At 41.3% G+C, this 6,286-nt stretch overlaps 1 pseudogene; it reads right to left on the reverse strand.

Moving 5' to 3' along the window:
• Positions 1 to 205: 205 nt before the first annotated feature.
• Positions 206 to 1,576, reverse strand: LOC121791594 (annotated as a pseudogene).
• Positions 1,577 to 6,286: the final 4,710 nt, after the last annotated feature.

Genomic DNA, 6,286 nt, shown 5'->3' on the forward strand with positions numbered 1-6,286 from the left:
CGTATGTTGAAGGATGGGTGCTTCAATTGGATCATCTAAGAATGGATTGTAGTAGTTGTTTGTGGCATTGGGTGGCTCTGTACTTGTTGTAGGTTGAGATGGCCTCGGCGGTAGGTCCGGCTCGAAATAAATAAGCTCCCAATGTCTGACAAGTTGCCAGGGGCTGCAGAGGGCCGCCTCCTCTCGCAGCATGTTTGGCATTTTGTCAGACATTGGCAGTATTGAGGGTGAGGATGTGGTGATGGCGAGCTAGTGTCTCGGTCAACACGAGCTCCCAATTCGGAGGGCGACGATTGTGGGAATCTGTGGTGTCGTTGTTGTTCTCGGTCATCGAGGTCCGACCGTCCCACTGCGAGATGAGGTCGACCATGGAGTAGGAGACGGGGAGGGACCTGATCGAGGACGTCTCGCAATCATGAACGCCTCGTCTCGCTGTGGGGGCTCCTCGTAGGCCTCGAGATCGATGGAGATAGCTGGGCACGCGGACGTCTTCGTCGCTGTGGCATTGATTAGGTCTTGTAGCGAGGTGCACGGTGATCCACCTCGGACAACGATCTCTCCCCCTGATTACCTCTCTGTTCTTTGTCTTGAATGGCCTTTGCATTGGATGATAGAGAAGTGGATTGTTCATTCAAGAATTCTTGCAAAGCCTCAATTAGGTGTTCCGATATTGATTGAATGCTTGGATACTCAGAGCTACGCCCAACACCTATGCTTTTGCATAAAGTGTAGAAATTGTTTAGCTCTTTGAATTGCTTTGCAGCTTTGGCGCAAGCGTGGAAGGTACTGACACAATTTTGGAATTTGTAGATGAGAGAAGTTATCAAGAATGAGAGAGAGGCCATCTGAGATGTCTTTGTATAGATCGAAGCTCTCTTGAACGACGTCGTATAAGCACGTTTGGACTAATCGGTTGATCCGGGCTCTCCCGTTGGCCGGGTGGCGATTGCCCGGTCAAGCAGTCGTTGCCAATACGTGATCCGGTCGAGGAGCATTGCGGTTTCATATCTAAAACCGGCTCGCTAGACCGCCTGCCGCGGGTCGTGACACGTTGGTAGGTCGGGCTCTCCTTGACCAGCCCGTTAACGTGCCTTCTCCGTTGGAGCTTGCCGGTGAGGAAGCACTCGAGGCGCTCGTCTAGGTAGAGGCGAAGGTCCGGACGAAGGACGTGAAGTCCCACGGGCTGCTCGAGCTCGACTCGTCTCGGAAGGAGGAGAGGTTGAGGATCTTCCGCCGCCACGTTTCATGGCGTGGAAGACCTCCCGAGGGAAGTAGGGTCGCCGTCCTGAAAGATCCGGAGTACAAGCATCAAAGACTTGAGCGCCACCATCCAGTTCCGCGTGCGGCCTATGCGCTTGCCAATGGCACGTGCACAGGCCGCAGCGTTGAACTTGTTGGAGGAGACGAGGAGGAGGACCTCGCGGACAAACTTCTCATCGACCGGGTCGTCATCGTGGGTGGTGGCCTTGAGCACAGCAACTTCAAGGGAAGAGGAAGTGGTGTTTGAAACCTTGGCTAGGTTAATGCTGGTTTGGTCCTTGACTGCACCAATTGCTCTTTGAAGTTTGCTTGGCATTGTTGATGGTGGGAATTTTCAATATCTCATCATCAACAATGACCACTCTCAATTTTTAAAGAAAATGGTCAATTCTTGATTTTATTTTTTCCTTTCTTGATGTTTGTTTTTGGAATTCTAGAAAAAAATAATGAAAGTTAGTTCAGCCAAAACAAATGGGAATTGGAGGGAACTATTTTTGGCATTCTTCAATCTCTTTTTTCCTTTTCGGGGTTGTGGGGTGGGATGGGGGGCAATGGGTGGTATTGAGGAAAAAGAAGAAAATTTGGTTATGTGAATAGATATCATGTAGTTGAGGAATGGTGATATATTTCCTAAAAGTTCTCTCCCTCAAATACTTTTTTTAGCAAGATTTACATGATTGTTATACATAATATTTTAGTCCATAATTAGTTTACTATTACTTATTACTAATTTATCTCTTTTTATATAATAATACACGTCAAGGGTCATGATAAACTACAAACCCTCTATAATACAAACTATACAAACTTTAGGCGTTGACATTGTTGACATTCCGACATTCCCCCCAGTGACAGAATTTGTATATGGCGTTGACATTGACATTGACATATGAATCCCATTGCTAACCGTTGATTACTTACAAGAAATGTGTAGGATTAAAGTTGATCGTTTGTATTATAGATATGGGTTTGTATTTGATCACACCTCTACACGTCAATGCATTAGAGTTTAGACATAGACATAGTATAATTGATGATAGAGAGCCAAGTGGCGAGTGTCACGTGTTAGGTTTGGGCTCCGATCATAAGTATATTTGTGGTGACTCACTTTTTTTATTTCAAGATAACTTTTATAAAAAAGAAAAATTATTTTATTTTGTGTTTTTCTTTATTTTCTTTACTTAACATTCAAAATAAAGTGCATACAATTCGTACGTCCAAGAAAAGAGTCATTTTCCTTGGAACGAAGGGAGTACATGTTCTCAGGGGCTCTTAGGCCCCTCAGCCATTTGGATAATACCTATATATAATACTATGCTATTTATGTTTAACATATTGCTAGTGCATTTGGTCAGGGTTCCGGCCTTCTATATGATAGGTACCAAGTTTGAATATCCCTTGGAGCATTCTACTTTTTTGGTGATCTGTTCCTATATTTTGGATTCATATTTTATTAGATTTATATTATTAGTAGATTGATTTTAAAGCTATGCTTATACTAATTCATTTGCATTTTTTTTTATCAAATTAGTAATTTTTGTTGATTTTCTCATATTCATTTATATTTAATTGATTTTTTATTAAAAACTTTTTCGAATTTTTTCACTAGTAATTTTGTAAAAATCATTTTAAAATAGCATCATAAAAATGATTTTTTATAATTTAAGAATAGAAAATAATTCTTTGAATCTATAAATATTTTAAAACACATTATTATGTTATAATAAAATCAATATATGCCCTTTATTATAAAAAAATCTGAAATACTAGAAAATAACTTTGATCTAATAAATCGGTGCTATGCTCTAAAAAAATCTATTTATTAATTAATTTTTTCATCATCCATTTTTCACGTGTGCCTTTTTATATTGCTCACGTCCGAGCTGTTTCCGTGTCGTCAGCATTGAACACAATTAACAAATTTTCATGCTAATTTGGGCCCCCACAGTAAAATTTCTGGCTCTGCCACTGCATGTTCTTGTTGATGGTTGATTATTATTATGATATGACATGGTAATAAATTAATGGATTTCAAAATTATAATGATATTATTTATTTTTTTAATATCAATTCTTCTACAATCTTATCAATTTATTAGTCAGACGATTAAGTGCCTCAAGTTTCATTTGTCGTCAGTTCAGAATTAATTGTCTTCTTTACATTCCACTAACTCATCACACTCACATTTCATTATAAAACTACTATATAAAAATAGAACTCACATTCCGCTAAATTTTTTCTACTCACTTTTCATTAAGTTTTATCCGGTCAAGTCAATTTATGCACTTAATCATAGGTAGAGGGAGTATAATGTAATTTTTAATGTAAGTTTTTTATAATTTCATAAATACATACGCTAATTATACATTTAAGGGCTGACTGGTAATAAATGATTTTTTATAATATCAGTTTTTCTATGATTTTACCAATTATATTTGAGGATCTTATGTTACACACTTTTATCGTCGAATGTCTTATATGGAGCATGTTATTATGGTAATAAGATGATGATTTATATAATTTGAATATTATTATTATTTTTTATATAATATCATGAATTCATACATCATTAGATACATTTGGTATTGAGTGGTCTTTATAGATTACGTTAGTAGTATAATGATAACTTGACCAATTTTAAAATTATAATGGTATAAATTTACCACTACTCATTTTCTTTTTTCAAGTATGCCATTGAACTTTGAATTGCGGTTTCATATGAAACTTATATGGTCAATCATTTAGGGAATCAATTGAACATTTTACACTATCGTATAATTAATTCTAAAGCTACCTACCCTAAATACAAAGGCCCTCCCATTTAAATTTAGAAAAATGTTTTGGATAGACATAATGAGGTTAAAGTAGTCATTTTAGATTGTTTTATATTTTTATTTAAATAAATATTTTGTACATATACCATACTACTCTTGTGCATATAAAAATATTTTTTATATTTAAGAATTACTTGCTTAGGAAAGTTGTGTGCATTTATATGAATGACATGATTTAAGCAAATATATACACTAATCATCTCACCATAATCTCCAATCTCTCTACCTAATCATCGGCTGCATCATATATTGGGTTTAATTTTATACTCCACTATTTTGTTTAAGAGCATCTCCAGTGAGCGGATGTCCCATTAGGACATCCACTAGGACATCCCAAAAACACCTCCTGCCACGTTACTAGGACTTCCCATCCCACTGCCACGTCACTAGGACATCCCCTGCACAATCCGCCCTTCCCATCGCCCTTCCCACTAGGACATCCCGCAATAAAAAAAATCATACATTTACAAATAAAACAAGTTACATTTACGGAAATAAAATTTGACCGAGAATACGAACGGGAAAAATTAACAACTTCATCAGAAAAAACATACATTATTCGAAAAAAAATTACATACTAATAAAAAAAACTTCATACATTATCACGTCAACCCCTCCGAGTCCAAACCTCTTTGATGATATCCTGCTGAAGTCGAACATGGGCATCTGTTTGCCGCATGTCGGCAAATGCACGCAGCCGCGCGACCTCTCCATGAGGTACCCCCATATTCACATTCGCGGTGGCCACGCCGTGACTTGGACCTGCACCCGTATCATCTTCGTTGGTCCACTGAGTCAGTTCCGCAGCTTCATTTCGACAATCATGTTGTGCATTATGATACATGCGTACATGATATCGCCGATGTTGGGAATATACCACTGCCGTGCAGGACCCTTCACAACCGCCCACCGACTCTGGAGCACACAAATGCCCGCTCCACATCCTTGCGCGCTGCTTCCTGACGGCTCGCAAAGTATGTCTTCTTTTGTCCGAGCGGATGCTTGATTGACTTCACAAAGACGGGCTAGTTTGGGTATATCCCATCCGCCAAATAGTACCCCATATTATGCTGGTTGCCGTTGGCGACGAAACTGATGGCGGGACCAACGCCATTGCACTGAGCGTTGAACATGGGCGACGACTGGAGAACGTTGATGTCGTTGTTGGACCCGGCGACTCCAAAATAAGCATGCCATATCCACAGCCGGTAGTCAGCTACAACTTCAAGGATCATCGTGGGATGCTTGGCTTTGAAGCCGGTAGTGTACATCCCCTTCCAGGCGGCGGGGCAGTTCTTCCACTCCCAATGCATACAATCTATGCTGCCCAACATCCCAGGGAACCCGTGCACCGACCCATGCATATCTATCAGCATCTGGCAGTCTTCGGGCTCGGACTCCGAAGATACTCTCCCCGAATATCGCTCTCACGCCCGCGCAAAAATTCTGTAGACACTCGACGGCTGTCGACTCGCCAATGTGGAGGTACTCGTCAAACATGTCGGCCGCGCCTCCATACGCCAGTTGTCTGATTGCGACAGTGCACTTCTGCAAGGGCGTGAGTCCGGTTTGCCAGCTGCATCTCTCTGATCCTAAAATACAGGTATCTTCTCTCTAAAGCACCCACGATGTGCAGAAACAGCAGACGATGCATCCTAAAGCGTCGCCGGAATAAGGCTTCCCCAAACGCGGTTGCGGAGCGAAGTAGTCCGCATACAACCGAATATGTGCAGCAATGTGGTCACGGGGTACTTGAGTTCGACGATGGATCGGCCGAGGTACCGCCGCCGCTGCAACCTCTGTTGTAGCAGCCTCTCTATCGCACCTTCAACAGCGACCTCCAACTCATTCTCGCTATCACTTTCACTAGACATTCTAGATATACTTGAAATTAGAGATGTAGAGAGAGAAACTTGTTAACACAAGTGGTGCGAATGAAATAAAATTCAACGAGCCGTATATATAGAGTTTTAAAAAAAAAATTAAAAACGGGACGTCCGACTGGACGCCACAATGGCGGACGTCCGCCCGCCCGTCGCTCCGACGTCTGAGGACACCCGACGTCCTCACGGGACGTCCGTATCCGACCCTAAACGCCACAATGGCGGACGTCCCAATCGCCCGTCGCGACGTCCGACCGGACGTCCGCCATTGGAGATGCTCTAAGAAGAAGTCCACAATCTTACCATTTT

The sequence above is a fragment of the Salvia splendens genome, unplaced genomic scaffold (assembly GCF_004379255.2).
Source record: "Salvia splendens isolate huo1 unplaced genomic scaffold, SspV2 ctg847, whole genome shotgun sequence".
Taxonomy (NCBI): domain Eukaryota; kingdom Viridiplantae; phylum Streptophyta; class Magnoliopsida; order Lamiales; family Lamiaceae; genus Salvia; species Salvia splendens.